The following is a 20,295-nucleotide window of genomic DNA, read 5'->3' as shown; positions in this document are numbered from 1 at the left end:
TAACTCCACATTCTGTGTTTTTAACTACTATATTTTACTGTATTTTAATATACACAAAGTATAATATACCTACTATTATAATATAACCACTATATTTTGTCACAGTGCAAGGGGATCTTGAGATTAAGCAAGGCATATGACTGGTAACAAAATGAAAACGTCCATTACTCAATTAGCTTGACTTTAAAGCAACTTTGCTCGCTCACATATAGCCTCAATCTGTCCTCTCACACTAACTGTAACCGTTATTCAAGCCTTGTGGAGTTATTCTGCTCTCTTTCACCAATCTTTACTTCTGCGCAAGTAAAAATGCGCCATTATTTCTGTTATCCCTCTGGTCATCCTAAGAAACAAAGGCCTATTCCACTGACCAAAAGATTTATTTTCTCAAATAAACATTGACATAACCAGGAGAATTTGAGGAAGTTTTGCAAACTAATTGCAAAAAATAAGCCTGCTTAGCGATGTCCACATCAACCTTTAAGACACACATTTCTAACAAGTCCCCTTAGCCTTCCTACCAGGTCACTGCTTCCATCCTCCTATCATCCCTAATTACAATCCTGGGTGCAAATTTCTCTTTCTCTCTAGCAGCTTCTATAAGTCAGTGACCATATAGCTCAGGATAATATTCTAGAGGCCTTTTCATACTTACTTAATATGGCCATTTTGATATCGCTATTGTGTTTCAGTAAAATCATCTTAACACCTTCATCTTCTTCACAAGAGCATCTTCCACTTTAATTTTTTATTTTCAAGAAAACTGTGTTCCTTTTAATATCGTCTTTTTCCTTAAATTATCTCCATTTCCTACTCTACCGTTTCCCACACTCCAGAAAGAAAAGTCAGATTATGAAACTGGGAAATTCTGCTAGAACCTTGGGCTTTTTGAAATTTCTACATCAGTCATACAAACTTTTACTCACCCTCATTTCAGCCAAAGCTTAATGGTTTTAGTAACCAAGTCACAGTTTTCCTCTTTAGTCCACCCTCACCGTGTTTTTCTGCAGCCTGGTCTCTCATTTCCTTACCATCTTCAACTTTAGGACTCTGCTTCACCTCTCCTCAGCTTTATAAAACAACAAGCACAGCCTCAAAACAGATCTTGTAAATCATTCAGAATGCTTGCAATTCCAAGATCAGAAACTCTAAAATTTCTTCTTCTAAACATACTCTGACAGCCGCTCACTTACCACAATTCTCCTGTTCTTCTGGAATCTGCTACAAATAATGTAACTCATTTTCACAGAAATTTAGAATTGCAAATGCTCATCCCATCTTTAATGAAGAATGTCTAAACTACTCTAAAAGATGGCCATCTTGACTCTGCTAATCATACTCAGGGATAAAGAGATCAGCACTTCTGGACAATGATGTTAAGAGGTTATTAATTTAGATTTGTAGAGACAAATTCTATTTTAACTTAAATTCATCTGTTGGTCTTAGTTCTCAGCTTCAAGGCAATACAGAATTCGTTTGTTCATGCTCTCAAACAGGATATCTTCAAATACTTAAATTAAGCCTTTTTTATTGACTTCATCATTTTTATCTTTGTTATATTTACTCTGGCCTAATCAGATGTGGAGATGTATTTACTGTCCTGCCTTCAGTGTTTGGAATACTGCCTAACACAGTAGATACTTAATAAAAACGTATTAAATGAATGAATGAATAAACTGAAGAGTATATCCTAGATGTGCTATATTTAAATCAGAATATAATGGAGTAATTATCACTGTGCCTGGACACTATGCTTTTGTTTACAAAGCCAAATATTGAATTAATTTTTGTAACAGCCTTATTACAGAAGTCTCTAGGTTTTGGCTAGGCTGAAGTCTCTAGGTTGTTGTTTCCTGAAGTCTCAAGGATTTCACTAGGCTGGGTTTGTTTCATTACTAATTACTTTTAATTGTACCTTCATCCTCCATGTACTTATTATGCATTTTAAAAAAAAATCCAAGTGTCGTTTTTAGAGTTTTCCTCTTTTATTTTCTTAGATGTTCTCCATCTTATTATTCAAAATCTTTCTAAACTGCAATGCTGTCGTGCATCACATTAGGGATTCTTTCCCAGTTTTGTGTCATCCACCTGTTTGATTCAAATGACTTCATGGGCATATGGTAAAGAGAATCACTGTTTATTGTGTCTATATTCCAAGCATTGTGCTAAAAAATTTGCACAGTTTTTCCTAACACATCTGCTCTCTCTGCCATCTTTCCAGAAGTTCCACCCATGCTTTTGATAAGCTGCCATGTATGTCTTTATATAAGCACTGATTAAAACAGGACAGTTCTGCACAATTCTACAATATATCCATCCCAATCATTGATTCAGACATTCATTGATTCAATAAATAATTAATGAGCACCTACTGTTGTTACCAAACCAGACTTGAGTCCGCTTGCAAGCTACTGACACCAAGTTGTCGTGAAGGAAAGTACAGTGTTTACTGCAGGCACCAATCAAGGAGTCCTGGTAGGTAGTACTCAAAAGGCCCAAACTCCTCTATGGCTTTGAAGGAAAGTTTTTTGTTTTTTTTTTTAAAGGCCAGGTGAGGGAGGGAAGTTGTGGGGTGTGTGATCAGTTTGTGGACATTCTTCTAATTAGTTGATGGTGAGGTAATCCAGAGTCAACATCATCAGCCTTCTGGTTTCAAACTATCTGTGGTCTGTGTGCTTGTGGCCAGCATACAGTTAACTCCTTACACCTGGTAGGGGTTTCAGTATCTGCAAAACAGCTCAAAGGGTATGGCTCAGAATAGTATCTATAGCTTTTGAGGCAGAACTAAACGTCCTTGACTTTGTTTAATGGCTAAGCAGTTATTATTTTGTCTTGCTTGATTGTTTTCCTTTATTTCTGCATGATCTCACTTCTCTGATTAAGTTTATTCTTTGGAACTTGGGAAAGGCCTGGGAGGCCAATGTTTTCCAACAGACAAGAAGCAGGTGGAAGACATGGGTTGGTCTGTCCCAGGAAGGCTCCATGGGATCCTGCTCAGTTACACTATGTGCCAGGCACTGAAAGTGCCTGGTGCCAAAATTATTACATTAAAAAAATCCTCACCTTGTAAGGGAGACAAATAAATATATAATATAGTGCCAGATACTGTTAAGTTTTACACTGAAAAATAAACTATGATGTGAAAGTTAATTAAGGGAAACCTCATTAAAATGGAGTTGGAAGGCCAAGAGGGGGAGATCTCATACACATACTTGACTTCAGTACAAATCCCAACAGGAAAAAAGATACATTGCATCTCCAGCAGGAAGTGACACTACTTTACTATCTATCACCAGCAAAAGGAAGGTTTTCTCCTTTCCTAGCAACAGCTGAGCCAGTGAGAGACTGTCACAACTCAGCCAATAAAAAGCCACTATGCTTTGAATTTCTAGTTTCCTCCAATGAAATTTTGTTCACAGTAGCCGCTCCCAACTTCCCCTTCTCCTCTATAAAAGAGTTTCCAATGTTTTTTTAAATTTTGTTTTTTATTGAGGTGTAGTTGATTGACAATGTTAGTTTCAGATATATAGCAAAGTGATTCAGTTATACATATACATATATATATTTTTTTCAAATTCTTTTCCATTATATGTTATTACAAGAAATGGAATATAGTTCCCTGTGCTATACAATAGGTCCTGGTTGTTTATCTGTTTTATATATAGTAATGTGTATCTGCTAATCCCAAACTCCTAATTTTTCCCTCTCCCACCCTTTCCCCTTTGGTAACCATAGTTTGTTTTTTATGTCTGTGAGTCTATTTTTGGTTTGTAAATAAGATTGTATCATTTTTTTTAGATTTCACATGTAAGGGATACTGTTTGATATTTGTCTTTCTCTGTCTGACTTCACTAAATATGATCATCTCTAGGCCCATCCATGTTGGTGCAAATGACATATTTCATCCTTTTTAATGGCTGAGTAATAGTTATATATATATATATGTATATATATATATATATATCTTCTTTATCCAGTCATCTGTCAATGGACATTTAGGTTGTTTTTATACCTTTGCCATTATAAGTAATGCTGCTATGAACTGGTATGAACATTGGGGTGCATGCTTCTTTTCGAATTAGGACTTGCATGTGGATTGCCATAGTTGTGTGTCCTGAATTACAATTCTTTGCTGGTCCTAAATAAACCCATTTTGCTGGTACAATAGCTGTCTTTTTTATTGTTTTAGGTTAACAATGGCAATATGATTATAGTGTGAAGGTATCTATTTTAAATAAGTGGTAAGAGAAGACCTTCCTAAGGTAACATTTGAGCAGACATTTAAATGAAGTAAAAGAAAGCCATGATAAAAATCTAATTGAAGAGAGGCAGCGAGGCTTTGGGATAAAATTTTTTTTAAGCTTTCTCAAAAACATCAAGAGAGCTTGTGTGATTGATTCAGAGTGATGTCCTTAATGAAACAATCTATTATTCAACATCTTGAATACAACCTGCCAAGTAGTCACTTAGTCATATAATCTTGCTAGCACCTAGTTCATATTTCTTCTTTTTATGATCAGAGAAACCAAGAGAAATAATGGTTTCCTTAGCCTTCTCAGATTTTCCTTCTCATTCTGCTAAATTTAATTTTTTCAGAATTGACCACACATAGAGTGGTATAATGCTACCAGATTTAGATTTAGAAGAATTTTCATCATTGACGTTCATTAGCTCTAAGAAATTAAATAGCAGTGTCTCCATATGTCAGTTCCTTCACCTGTAAATTGGAGATAATAAAACAGTTTCTTGCAGAGACACTTGTATTGACGTTAGAACACCTCTTTCTCTTGCTCAGTATTCTTCCCTTTTAATCTATGTGATTCTTACATCCGAACAAACATTGTCTTCTGTAGCACTGCGACTCCAAGGTCCATGCCCTTGTATATATTCCAGTGTGCCTGGAATACTTTCTCCTCACCTTATCTCCTTCTCCTTTTGGTAAATGCCTATGTATTTTTCCACATATAGCTCAAATACTCACTCCTCTGCTACACCTTATTTGAGTTTCCTAGGCAGTTGATATCACCCTATTAACATTTCCATAACACTTTGTAGATATGTTTGCTATTGTATCTTATTTGTCTTTCCTTTGGGACTGAGAGATACTTTAAGTCTGGAACTATTAATTAGTTATATGTGTGTCACCTTAAAACAACCCTAGAACTAAGTGGGATATAAATAATATGAAATAAACATACATAATTTATAATCATACTTGCATATTCTCTCTCTAGAGTGAGACTGTTTGGTAATATATTTGAGGTCCTAGGCTTTAGAGCAAACTATACTGGGTTTATATTCCATCTTTACCATCTCAAAGTTGCATTACCTAGGAAAATTCACTTAATATCTCTGAGCCTCATTTCCTCAGTCTTTGACATTGGTTTATAATGATTCCTACATCTCAGCATTGTGGTGAGAATGCAGTGAGTACCTACAGAGCACTTAGTTATTTAAAATCTTAGATATGATTCCACTTCTTCTTCATATGTATTTTCTCTTTGTGTCTATACATGTGTCTTGTACATATTAAGGGATCACGGGCATCCACTAGTACACATAGCAGAGTCTGCAACATAGAAGGTAATCAATAAATGTTGCTGAATGATGAATGAATTGATGAACCACTACCTTTCTAAAGTGAATTTCATGAAAGTTTTACTAAAGGGAAAACTAAAAATACTAGATATAAAATGACTCATCTGAGAATACAAAACCAGAAGTAAAAAACAAAACAACTTTTTAAAATTTCTAATTTCACAAAGTACTTGTTACTACATTGCATTTTCATAGTTGAATCATTTGGTTATAAGTAAGTGAAAGTAAAGAGAAGGAATGAAAGGAGGAAGATTAGGGGAAGGAGGAAAATATATTCAGCTTAGTAACAGTTTATTAACCAATTGGAGCAACGTTACAAATTTTGCTGACTCTTAACCAAATTCATATTTGTGATCTGACTTATAATGCTCCCCTTGACTCTTGCCACTTCCACACCGCCCTCATTTTTTACTGCATTCAAGCATACCTGCTACAGTCTTCCAAATAAAATGCATTTGGCATTATTTCTTACCTTTTATTCTGTGTAATTCAAAGAGAACTGCATTAAATATAGTTTAATTAATACTTATTGAGAGCTCCTAAGGTGCATTCATTTACTAAATGAAGAATGATTTGTTTTTATTTCATATCAACATGACATAATTTAATCTGGAAGTGCAGTTGAAAGCATCTACAAGTAGTAATTAAAGAAGAATGAATATATTAATGATCATGCAGGCCTTTGCCATTGGGAGGGAGAGACTTGGATGGCACATGTAATCAGAAGTGAAAAAAAGGGTTGGTTTATTTTTCCCTTTATGTTCTGAATCCGAATTTAATGGCTTGAACACTAATATAAGTTAATGAGAATTTCACAGGAGAGATTCTGTATAGTGTGTCTGCTAACAATGGAAACATTGTGAACTGACCCAAAAAAAGTAGGAATATACTGAAATATAATGAAAAATTTTAGCAGCTTGAGTAAAGAAACCCTTTACACAGCCAAAGATTTTTATCATAAGTAGTGAAATAAAGCTTATACCGACTTTTACTCCCTGAGCAGATCACTGACAAAAGACAGATCACTAGCGAAAGAAACTGAAGAAAACTAGAATGTCTTTCAGGAGACCTACAAAGAATAATTCTACCAGCCAAGTTAAAATCTCCTTGGCAGTTATGTTGTCCCATCTTTTTTACAGCTTTAGTATGTGAATTACCTTCAGTGAAACAAGCTACCAACAAAGGAAATTTTTGGAACAAAAGCAATAGGAAAGATATATTGGTTATGGCAGAATAAAGGACTATATAATACCAAAGTATCTGTTAGAACATGCTTTGTACTTAGGATTCCATAAGCAGATGGACACTGAAATGTTTTACAAGGACAGACCAGGCAAAAATGTCACCAGTGTCCACTGCTAAGCCAACCGTCTCAGAGCATAATAATAATGACATATCTGATATTATTTTTCAGTAGCCTTTTAATGTATTCCAATGTCATATTTCACAGAACTAAAACAAATAATTGTAAAATTTGTGTGGACCACAAAAGATTCCAAACAGCCAAAGCAATCTTGAAAAAATGAGCAAAGCTGGAAGTATCACTTTCCCTAACACCAAACTATACTACAAAGCTATAATAACTATAACAGTATGGTACTGGCACAAAAACAGACATACAGATCGATGGAACAGAACTGAGAGCCCAGAAATAAATGCACATATATATGGACAATTAATGGTTTACAACAAAGGAGCAAAGACCGTGCAGTGGAGAAAGGAGAGTCTCTTCAGTTAACAGTGTTGGGAAAACTGGACAGCCACATGCAAAAGAATGAGTCCAGACCACTATCTTACACCATATGTAAAAATTAACTTAAAATGGATTAAAGATGTGACTATAAGACCTGAAATCATAAAACTCTCAGAAGAAAACAAAGGCAGTAACTTCATTAATATTGGTATTAGCAATGTTTTTGTAGATCTGACTTCAAAAGCAAGGAAAACAAAAGCAAAAATAAACAAATGGGACTACATCAAACTAAAAAGCTTCTGCATAGTGAAGAAAGCCATCATCAAAATGAAAAGGTAATCTACTGAACAGGAGAAGATATTTGCAAATCACATATCTGGTAAAGAATTAATATCCAAAATATATAAAGAACTCATACAACTCAACAACAAAAAAACAAACCTGATTTTAAAATGGGCAGATGATGTGAATACACATTTTTCCAAATAAGACATACAGATGGCCAACAGGCAAGTGAAAAGATATTTAACATCACTAACTATTAGGGAAATGAAGATCAAAACCACCGTGAGATAGTACCTGAAACCTATTAGGATGGCTTTTAGTGAAAAGACAAAAATAACAAATGTTGGAGAGGATGTATAAAAATGGAAACTCTCCTACATTTAATGGGACTATAAATCGGTGCATTTACTATGGGAAAAAGAAGTATGGAGATTCCTCAAAGAATTAAAAATAGAACTACCATATGACCCAGCCATTCTACTTCTGGTATTTACCTGAAGAACATGAAAACACTAATTTTCATAGCCTGCATACACCAGGGTCAAAATAGTTAATGAATACATCTCAGATTGCGGCATACTAGAGAAATCTTAAGAGTGTGTTTAGCACAGTAAGTATCCTAAAGTCAATGACTTCTACACAGCAGGGGAGGCTTTCTCAGGTGATGACCAACCTGAAAAGCTATTCACTTAGAGCCAACATCCAAAACAACCCAGATGACCCTTCCCCTGTTAGAGAAGGATGTCACTCCTGGCTTACAGATAGGCATTTTGCACAGTAACTATTAAAAGAAAACATTTTTTAAGTTGCAGCCTCCCAAATTAGAAATAGTGAGAGCCAGAGCAACTGAACTCCATGAACATGGAAGGTATAGTTTCAGAAAATACAGATAGAGAAAGGGAGGCTCTCTGAAAGTAATTTGAGCCCTGGAACAAAGATGAGTCCATTTAGATTCAACAGATATGACATAGGAGCAGCATAGGGCACTGAAGATCAACAGGACAGCAAAAGAATAAGAGTTTCTGAAAAAGATTAGGACATTTGCCAGAAATGGCCCATCTTTACTGTTGAGGTAAAGAATATACATTATGTAATTTTAAACATACGTGTTTAAATTAACTATATTAAATTATATGAAGAAAATTCAGCATTTAGGAATTATTAAAGAAATTATTCCAGAACACTAAGTGAGCAAAGAAATCATTATTCTTTAAGGATCAGTGTTATAGTAAGCATATTTCTCCCTAGGTAGCACACAACTGCTTTTTGGTCTACAACACTAAACTTTGTGAACTCAATATTACTATGCCCGTACTACAGATAAATAAGGAATTTGAGGCTCAGAACTAGGACTTGAAGTCAGATCATTTGAGTGTAACTCCGTATGTATTTCTTAGATATAGCTGTCTCCTTTTGGCATTCTGCAATTAAAGTCCTGATAATTATTTAACAGAATGCTATAGCATAATCTGGAGGCAATATGCTAAAAATTACCCATTGCAAGTACTCTAAACAAGTCTACTCTTAAGACAAAATTACACCCTGTATGCTTTTGCAGCAGTATTTCAGCAAATAACTTCTTAGTTGTATCCACAGTCATGGGATAACATCAATTTTGGCAGCAGCATTTTGAACACAAAGAGAATGTGGCTTCTTAGGGATGTTCAGAGAAAAATTGTGAATTACACTGCATTATATATTACAAAAATGTAGGTGAGTATTTTTAGATGAATAACCCCACCATTCTGCATAACCTATGGTTTACTGTATTTTCTTTCTTTCTACTATTGCACAAAGATACAGTACAGAGTTTAGAGGTGAAAGATTGAGTGGACTAGGGCATGAGTATCTAAGGGCAACTGTGTCCTTCTCATATGAGACAGTAGTGGGAAAAATTTTCAATATGCTGCCCCTTCTAGGTCAACTTTTGTGCCAGGAAGTTGTGCCAAGGCTATGTCATGGTTTGGAGAGGTGCACAGAGCAACTAGGTTACCAACCAATGGCAAAGATAGAAAATTACAGTTTTGGTATATACTTTAGAATATTAACTTGTTGTCTATCTAGTAATTAACTTAAGAATATTTAATTTATTAGCCTATTCAATATGAAATAAGATATATAGTAGAATGTCCCCTGTTTTAATTATTCAAAGGAAATAATATTCAATTACATAATTAGATTGCATCTATGACTTACATTATAATGCTTTTGCTAAGGTTTTCGTTATAGAATTTATCACTCTATTTTGACGAGCAATAGTGTCTTATATATACACTAATAGAAAGGTAATATGAACAGTCTTACAGTTACCAGGGAAAGGGGGTGGGCAGGGATAAATTTGGAAATTTAAGATTTATAAATGATAGCCACTATATATAAAAACAGTTTTAAAAAAAGTTTCTACTGTATAGCACAAGGAACTATGTTCAATATCTTGTTATAACCTTCAATGAAAAATATATGACAACGATTATATGTATGTATATGCATGACGGAGACATTGTGCTGTACACCAGAAATCGACACATTGTAACAGATGGTACTTCAATAAAATAAATGAATAAATAATGAAAATAAAAATATTTAGCTTTGAGGGAGAAGAGTGCCAACCATCATAGTTGTTCTCTTCAAATAGCTGGAAAAAAAAAAAGATAATATGAACTCTATGGAACAAAAATAATGAGCCTGTGGTGTGAAAGCAGGTAAATCATGCTGGAGTATCTCATTAGTGCCCTTTGAAAACCAGTGAGCAAAAACTACTGTGGAAGAAAGAAGAACCAGATAGCCCATTGTTTATCACTGAAAAGTCCAATAAATGGCCTTAAGGGAAATCATGTACCCAATAAGCAGAACATTCTCCTTGAGGACTAACCAGACTAGCAATTATTAACACATCATACTGTGAAAAAAATGTGAAGGATGGAAATCCATACATCTTCATGTACTTTTCTCATCTCTTTGCATTCTCAGTCAAAATCACAGAGTAGAAATAAAGGAGTCCAGTAGTCTGCAAGTCTGTCAGCAGGCACATTGAAGGGAGTAGTGTATAAAAGAACGAATGAAAATTAGTCACTGATAAAGAAGATGAAACTATAAATTTTGAAAGAATTACTGCAAGGTCTGACCATTTTAGATTGAGGGCTATGCTCTCTGCCTGTGTAGGAACATAAGCAACTCAATTCTCCAACCAGGTAATAAATTCATTTTCACCGGCTTCTCTCTGAACTAAAAGTCTGACAGCAGCAGCCATCCCCGGGGAGTTGCAAGTGGCTCTCACTTTGGAGATAAAAACTATCTTCTTGATCCTTGTTTTTGTTTTCATTTGCTTTAGAGATGAGCCCTATATCTGAGAGGGTGTGCAGAATTTCCCAAGTGCCATCATCTGGGTATTTTCAATTTTTGAGTCTAAGAAGGTAAACATTCTCACAGTCTTGATCACTAAGAAGAATTCACCAGAAATTCTCAGAAATAACCATAATGTTAACATTTAAAACAAGACTTGAATATTTCTAGAAAATTATTCTCCTAGGTCTATGTTCTTCCCAATCAAGGCAAATCTTTTGAGTTTATCAAAATCTTGTTCAGCTTTTCTGTCCACAATTATGCTTAGTGATTCCTATGTAAGAGAAGGGAAATGTCATGTGAGAATTATTTGGGGAGGCAAACACAAGTAATGACCAAAATGACAAAACTTGAGGTACATTTTTTACATAATCATTCCAAACTTTTCCATGTGGCTTGTGACTTAAACGAATTCTTTGAATTTAGTTATCCTGGGTTAGATTATCATATGGTCTTCAAAATCAGTATTTATATATGTTTACCATCATAATACAGCTCACTTTTGTGTGTGTGTTTATTTCACAAAAATGCTTTACAAATTAAAGAGATCAAATGCATAGTATGTGTGGTGCTTATCAATTTAGAAATCTATTCAACTACAATGTCATACCTTGACATTTCACAGAGTTTGTAGCAAAACCATGAAGACACACCAAAAAAAAAAGTGACTATTTTTAGATCTTAGAAAATCACTTTTAAAAGTGGCTTCATTTCATGAAATATATTATCTTCAGCTCCCTTGTTTCTTATGACACTGGATATATTTTTTATTAAGGTAGCTACAGAAATGCTGTTCTAGCTAGAATCTGGGGTTTTGTGTTTTTATTATGTGTGAAACTAGAACATAAGGCACACAAGGGAGAACATTCATTGTTCACAATTCTAATAGCATCTTTTGATGAGGGTGGTGTTCCGGGAATCACTGAAGGCTGTTCAATTGATTTGGGTTGTCTGCATTCACCTGGGAATACAGGTTGTCTATAAATAATCAGTTGGACTACAAGAACATTTTCTTCTCCAAATGACACCTCATAAGAAGGAAAATAAAGAGTGAAAGGGCCATAGCTCTCCTTCATTTTTTAGTGTCAATGCCTTTACTTAAATTACCTTATTTATTATTCACAAGGTCGGTGTGAAGTGGATACTGTTGTTATCCCATCTGGTGAGAAAACTGTTCATAGATTTACCCAAGGCCACCCCTGAAAGGAGAGATTGGAACAACATACTCCAAGCCCACTGTACCTCACCACTTTCACTTCATTTCATCAAAGCAAACCCATTTGTTATCATCTTTCATAGAAACCCTTTCAATTTCAGTCTCAAATATGTATTTGAGAGGATTCTGGAAAGACTGCAGGGTTGGAAAGACTAGGAATCTATCTCTCCACTCAGACAACAACTACGTTAACAGAATCTGACAGATATAACAACTTTTGAACTGTGGAGTTCATTGAATGCTTGCAAATTCCAAGGGAAGGTTTGGACAGTAAGCTGTAGTTACTTTCAGTCAGTTTCAGCTCTTAGAAGTTACCCATCTCACTGCCCAGTCTCATGGTCGGCATCTGTGCAGGTATTCTAGGGGCAGCTCACATGCAGCTTATAGGAGCCAAGATGGGCAAAAAGGACACATCCTCCAAATATCGGGGATTTGTGCTCTGATTGCTGCTTCTAATTTCAGAGGTGCAGACAAAGAGGCAGGAAATTGTTGCAAGCCCCTCCTCTCTGGCTGAAGTGAATTCCAGGGGATTTAAAAGCTGGAGATTTCATACTTCTTAATTTCAAAACTAACTACAAATTTACAGTAATCAAAAGAATGTGGTACTCATACAAAGATAGACACATAAAGCAATGAAATAGAACAGAGAACCCAGAAATAAACACTCACATGATTTTAAACAAGTGTGCCAAGACCACTCAACAGGGAAGACAGTCTTTTTAACAAATGGTGCTGGGGAAACTAGATGTCCGTATGCAGAAGAATGAACCTGGACCATTATTTAACTTCATATAAAAAATTAACTTAAAAGTATCAAAGACCTAAATGTAAGAGCTAACACTGTAAAACTCTTAAAACACAGGGCAAAAGCTTCGTAGCACTGGATTCAGTTATGATGGATTAGGAAACAACAATAAAGGAACAGGCAACAAAAGAAAATATAGACAAATTGGACGTCATGAAAATTTTAAAATTTTATGCATCAAAAAACACTGTTAACAGAGTAAAAACAGCCAACAAAATGGGAGGAAATATTTGAAAATCACATATGTCATAAGGGATTAATATCCAAATTACAGGCAGAACCCATAAAACTCAATCCAATTCATAAATGGGCAAAGAAATTGGATAGACATTCTCAAAAGAAAATATACAAATTGCCAATAAGCACATGAAAAGATGCTCAACATCTTTCATAATTAGGGAAATGCAAATCAAAATTACAATGAGATACCACCTCATACCTACTAGAATGACTATAAAACATAAAATAACAAGTGTTAGCAAGGATATGGAGAAATTGGAACCCTTGTGCACTGTTGGTGAGAATATAAAATGGTACAGCTGCTATGGAACACAGATTGGAGGTTCCTCAAAAATGTAAAAATCGAATTAACATATGATTCAGCAGTTTTTACTTCTGAATATTTATTCAGAAGAATTCAAAGCAGGATCCTGAAGAGCTATTTGTACACCCATGTTCCCTTCAATATTATTCACAATACTTAAAATGTGGAGCAACCCAAGGGTCTACTGATAGATGAAATAATAAGACAAGAAATGAAAGCAACCTAAATCTTTACCAACAGATGAAGAGATAAGCAAAATATAGTATACACATGCAATAGAATATTATTCAGTCTCAGTATGGAAGTTCTGACATATACTACAGCTTAGGTAAAACTTGAGGTCATTATGCTAATAATGAAATAAGCCACAGAAAGACAAATAATATATAATTCCACTTATATGAAATATTTAGAGTAGTCAAAGTTACAGAGACAAAAAGTAGAATGGTGGTTTTTAGAGGCTAAGGGAAGGGGGAAATGGAGAGCTGTTGTTTAATGGGTATAGAGTTTCAGTTACATAAGACATTTTTCTGCATCTATCCGGAGATGACTGGTAGTTATGGTAGCACAACATTGCAAATATATTTACTACCTCTGAACTGTACACTTTAAATGGTTAAGGTGGTAAATTCTATGTCATGTGTATTTTACCACAATAAAAAAAAATTTTAAAGTATATTTGTGGAAGTAGGGATGAAATGATCTGAAAATTCTGGGGATAAAGTGCGGGGAACTCAAGTGAAAAAGAAATTTCTCTGTAGAAGGTCAGTGCCAAAGGCATTCTCTATATTTATACTAGATTAAGCACTTCTAAGATATTGTGCTTATATATTTCCATGTGCACATAGAAAAAAAATGTTGTAGAAGTGCACTGCTACTTGCACCAGAGCTAAAATGCACATGGACTTTGTTAAAAGAAAAAAAAAAAAAAAACAAGCAAGTACTTTTTGAAAAATGATCATTGTAATTTCACCACCCCATAAAATCAGTTTCCTTTTTTTCTCTCACAGAATAATCGTGAGATTAGAGCTAAAAAGAACAGAATATATGGTATGAAGACAACTTCTAAACCTTACTGAACAGGCTCTGCCTTTGTGATTTTTTTCTCAAATACTTTTGAAATCAGCTTCATTTGGAATAAAGCCTAAATGCCAACTGGACTGGAAAATATCCACAATGTTCTTGTGATTTTTAATCTCTTTTCTAAGCCAGTAGCCAATCATGTCACATAAAACACTGTTAAGAGCCACCCAGAGGCAAAATTCTTATACCACTGCTGAAATATTCAGTGATTGCTTAGAAAATCAAATACCTATACATTTTAAAGTATTACATTAATGACTAAAGGGCAACACTCTATCAAACTTTTATTTCTCCCCTTAGAATATTTAGGAAACTGTAGATTGGTTACATTCACATTTATAAAATGCCTTGCTATGCAGTGATCCAGTCTCCTCAATTCAGCCCATTAAAAAGATTCAAAACTCATTAAAATTTCCTTGGAAATTTTTATTTTCAATCATTTTCCTTGTACCTGGGTCCCTAAAAACATGGATTGTGGCACCTACAGCAGATTTACAAATGTGGAAATTTATTTCACTGCTTACAGCCTTAGCTGCATGTACTTTCTGTACATTTGTTAGAGCATTTCCTTTTTGAGATTTTTTTCCTTTTGCACAATTCTGCCACTCAAATAACCTGCTACTGGGTATCATTTTACTAATTTCTATAAATTTCATTTATTCTTTCACTTAAAAGCTAACATGAAATAATAATAATGATAATAATGAAAAATAACAATAAAATATCCATCTTTGTTCATACCTATTCTTTATGTACCTCCCACACACACACTGAGGCACATTTTTTTCTCTACATTAAATTAAAAGTTATCGAGGACAAGAAAATATTTAATTCTTTTCATTATACTTCTTAGAGACATTCAATAAATACAGCTAAATGACTCCTTGAATTAAGCATAATGGTCTTCAATAAGGCTAATACTAATAAAATGCTGAAAAAAGAAAGGTCTCTTGGAAAAGCTGTCACTTGGATAATAGTCACTTGGAAAAGCAGTCATAATCAACTTATGTATATTTATAGATAATGTTACATATTATAGTTAAACAATACATATAACTGTATATACATTTTCATATGTAATACACATGTGACGTATATATATATATATGTCCCTATCCCTGCACTACAAAGTAGGAGGATAGAACTCCATCACATTAGATAAGATGGGTTCCTTAACTCCTGAGTTAGAGCTAATGTCTTGATTCACTCTGGACGTACTGTGAAGCCAGGATTAATGGGAATCATGACTGCCATTGTTAATGCAACCCACGGTTTAATGAGGGTCAACTTTCTATAGATAGCCTCTTTATATAATTTAATCACATCAATCATAGGTAGGTTGCAAACTTTGAATCATGTTTAAATACACAATTAACAATATTTCTGTGTCTTGACTTGAGAAATTATGCTATCCTTAGATGGGATTGGCAGAAAGAACAGTCATGTATATATCAGTGGTGCCATTATTAAAGATGAAATGCGAAACTAAACTGGAAATTGACTTATGTGAATATATTCTGCTGAGCAGTTCCACTAATCAGACTCCATGGAGCATTTATCACATTAATATATTTTGAATTAAGAAGCCTTCTAAAAATGGCTTTTCTCCACACATATTAGCCCATTTTTCTTAGTTCATCAACCTTGTTCTTGACATGGTCACTAATACTACATAATGCTATATAATGCTACATAAGTTTTGGATTATTTAATGCAAGTAGAAATAATTTTTGAAGTATGTTTTCAAATATAAGAAAACTTTCAATGGCTTTTGCGATCAGTTGAATAAGAACATTCATGCCAAAGCTGAGATTAACTCTGTCTTGTGATTTTTTTTGGTCCTCTTTTCATGTCTCAAAGACTGTTCAATAAGTTATTCCAAAGTAAGTGACATTAAATTCCAAGCACACCCCAAGTAATACAGGGTTTTAAATCCATTATTGTTATTTTTAATTAATCCTCTGTAGTTAATACAGTGAAGCTATTTTAAGTGAATATGCAGGTTAAACATTAGGTTGTTTCCAAATGCTAAGCAATCTTTTATTTTGTTACAAACAGTAAATAAACTTCAATTAATTCCATTAAACATAGGCATTATCACATTTTGTTCACATAAAACAGTTGAATGAAATTTTTGTTTTTGTGTTGGACAAATGTTATTGTCCTTGTTGGGATCTTTTTGTCTGTGAACATTCCTATGAGATTTTTTATTTATTTATTTTGGTAGTTATTATTGTTGTTGTTTTGCCTAGCAACCATTTCCCTTCTTTAATAAGCGTTTCCTGCTTTTTCTTTGAGAATTACCTGGCTCCTAATCTAAGCCCATGTTATCTGAATAGAGCTGATCTTAAACCTATCTCCAGGAATGTCACATGGCCCAAGGCTCATCAATATGAGCATTCATAGCTCTGGTAGAAGAATGTGTTTCAAGTATAGATGTAGACCCAACTTGGTCTAATAACAATTCGTATTGTCCATTTGTTAGAGATAGTGAGAAAGAAGAAATTCTCACTCTGTGGTTTTTAAGTTGTCAGAATGGTTTTTTAACCTGGAGAAGTTGGTGACTATCTTGCCAGCATCTGGGAACTGAGAATGAAGCAGATACTAAGGAAAGCAGAGATAAGGGAGAGTGATAGATTCTCAGTGACCTGGGCCCAGTATACTTGAAGCAAGGTGTGCTGGACATTAGAACCTCTACCGCATTGCATAACAGCATGTCATTTTGGTGAAACTGACTCCAAACCCAGTCTGAAGAATGAATCTTAACTGCCCCATCCCACTAACCTTAATCATCTCTATAAGTCATAACAACTGGTTCACAGATGGATGTTTAACCCAGAAGTAAGTCAGTCAGTAAATAGCATTTCCTCTGTCCACAGTGATTGGTTCAGGATTAGGAAAATGTAATAACTTGGTCAGATAAGATTAAAGCCTAGGAATTTGGATAAAAATTGAGGGAAAAGAAGTTCTCTCTTCCTCTTGGACATTCAGTACATCACTGTGAAGCCTAGATCTGCTTCAGGCATTTAATCGCCATGAGGAACATTAACTTTAGGATGAAGCTAACATGTGGAGCATGAAGACAGAAAATCACAGGCAAAGGAAACCAGAACCCAAATCAATCTGTACCTTAAGTCTACCTACTGATTTTTAAATTAAATAACTAATGAACTAATAAGTTAACTTAAAATTTTCAGTTGATATTTCCCCTAAATATATGCCAAAAGTATTCAAGTTGATATATTTTTCTTATCCATGGTCTTTTAGGTTATATGAGCCAAGTAATCCCTTAATTTGTTTAAGCCAATATAGACTAGCTTTTGTCACAGGCAAGTAAAACAGTACTGAGTAAAGCAAATATAGTTTGGGCTTCAGACATAGCTACAAACCTCCAACTGGGTCACAGATAGATGATGATGATGATGATGATGATGATGATGATGATTATAATAGATAGATAGATAGATAGACAGAATTTGTTTTAAGCATGCTGGTGTATTGGCTATATTCTCTCCCTCCTATTCTGAGAGGAAAGGGTTGTTTTCAGGTAATATAAGAACGGAAAGAACTAGAAGTTCTGAAAATACTTGTAAAATATGTTATTAAAATCATCTATATTTTTCCTTTCAATTTAAACAAGCTTCTAATTTGAACACCTAGAACTAATTAATTAATTCACATAAAAATATAATACAATTTTAATCTTGATCTCTAGAGGCAAAACTAAATCCCTTCATATCAAGAAATTATTGGGGACTTCCGGGCAAGATGGCGGAGTAGAAGGACGCTTGTAAGTCACCCTCTCCCACAAATACACCAAGACCCACATCTACAGACCCACTCAGCCAACCAGAGCACCTGCGGAACTCCAACAGATCATCGCCCTCTTCAAAAGATAAAGACGCCAAAAATCTGGTAGGAGAAAACGAAAAAAGAAAGAACAAAAGGCAAAGCAGCGCGGGACGGGTCCCGCAGGGAGGGAGCGGCAAAGGAGGACTGGCGCTTGCTCGCTGGGTCTCCCCTCTCCAATTGAGAGGCCAGCGGGACGGAGGGGGAGCCTCCGAGGCTCGGATCTGTACAGAGCAGCCCTTGTCTGACAGAACTAAGTTAAACGGGCACAGAGCGTCCCCCCGACACCCAGCCTGAGACGCGGGCCGGCAGCGGCGGGCACGGCCAGGCTGCACAATCCGGGCGGAGGACGGGGGCGGCTGCACGGAGGCAGCTCCAGGGGACTGCAAGGGGCTGGGCGCCGGGGCTGTGGGTGTACAGGACAGAACCACCTGGGCCCTCCATAAAACAGCAAGGTTGATGTGCTCTCGGGGTAGGGGTGCGTGCCCCCATCTCTGAAGGCACGCGGAGGCTTTTCGGGGGGGGGGGGGGGAGGGCGGGGCCCAGGCAGAGCCGCTATATTCTCCGGCGCTTGGCACCCAGGCGGGGGCAGAGGCGAGGCCTGCGTCCGCACCGAGGGGCTTGGCAGCCTCAAGGGCCAGGCTGAGACGGGCCTGCAGCCCTGGGCAGATGGGATCCTTCCATTCTGGTCCCCCGGAGAACTTGCTCCACAGGGACAGACAAGCAGCTGGGTCTTGGCTCGGAGCAGGAACAAGGCTGCCCCTCGGTCTTCCCCGAGCCCACCCGCGGAGCGCGACCAGGGCGGAGCGCCGGCGCAGAGCGCGCAGCTGCACAGAGCAGCGGAGCTACCTGCGGCGCAGGCGGGGGGAGAGCGGCCCCCCGCCTGTCGGGCAGGAACACAACCCCTGATCGAGGTGCTGGGAGGGGGCACGACCCGCCCTCCTGCCTGGCCAGTCTGCAACATCTGACTGCGGCATCCGGAGGGGCAGTGACCCGCCCGCCCGCAGCAGAGGAGAGCTGCATCTGAGCCCGTGTTAGGAGGAGGCGCGATCTGCTTGCCGACAGGTGCTGGGAGCAGCACAGAAGAGGGCGCCAACGGAGGGCCTATGAAAACAAGCTGAGCTTCCAAAACAGGACGAAGACAGAAGGACTTCACATTAAAAGCACACACACTCCAGGAGAACACCGACAAACCCCCCCTTTTTTTTTTTTTTTTGCTTTTTTTTGTTTTGTTTTGTTTTTTTGTTTTTTTGTTTTTTGTTTTTGTTTTTGTTTTTTAATCTGTTTTTACCTGTTCTATTTTCAATTAGTCTCTTAATTTTTACTTCTTAATTCATTTCTATTTCTCTTGGGTTTTGATGTCCTGTTATTGATTAGACACAGGCTTCAAACACATATATTCATCTCCCCACCCCCCCTTTTTTTTTAAAGGTTTTAAAAGGACATCTCCACCCGATTAATACTCTGCTTCAACCCGCTCTTCTATTATTCATTATACACTGTTTTCAAACCCTCTTTCTCCCTTCTTTTAAAAATCTTTCTCTATTTTTTTTCTTTTTTTTTCCTAAGTTCTATTCCTAAATAGGCATTAGATAGATAAAACCCTTAAGATCCAAAATAGACAACTGATACTCCATAAACCACAGTGCCAGAGAGGTATGAGCAAGATGAAGAAGCAGAGAAACCTTTCCCAATTAAAAGAACAAGAGGAATCCCCTGAAAGAAAGATCAATGAAATAGACATCGATAGCCTACTAGATCAAGATTTCAAAAAAGGAGTGATCAAATTGCTGAAGGAATTAAAAGAGGTAGTGCTTAGAGAAATAAAATATGTCAAAAATGAAATTGAAGCTATAAAGAAGAGCCAAGCAAAATGGGAA

The 20,295-nt window shown here is 36.2% G+C and overlaps 1 long non-coding RNA gene across 1 annotated transcript in view; it reads left to right on the top strand.

Annotated features, from left to right (window-relative positions):
* The window catches only part of LOC140689276 (uncharacterized), an 85,082-nt gene extending 66,208 nt beyond the window's left edge, over nucleotides 1-18,874 (top strand). The window contains exon 5 of the long non-coding RNA XR_012064165.1: nucleotides 18,282-18,874. This is a non-coding gene — a long non-coding RNA (uncharacterized lncRNA). The remainder of the gene's footprint in view (nucleotides 1-18,281) is intronic.
* The last annotated feature ends 1,421 nt before the right edge of the window (nucleotides 18,875-20,295 follow it).

The sequence above is a fragment of the Vicugna pacos genome, chromosome 25 (assembly GCF_048564905.1).
Source record: "Vicugna pacos chromosome 25, VicPac4, whole genome shotgun sequence".
NCBI lineage: Eukaryota > Metazoa > Chordata > Mammalia > Artiodactyla > Camelidae > Vicugna > Vicugna pacos.
Note: the sequence above shows the minus strand (reverse complement) of the source record. Positions and strands in the feature narration are given on the sequence as shown.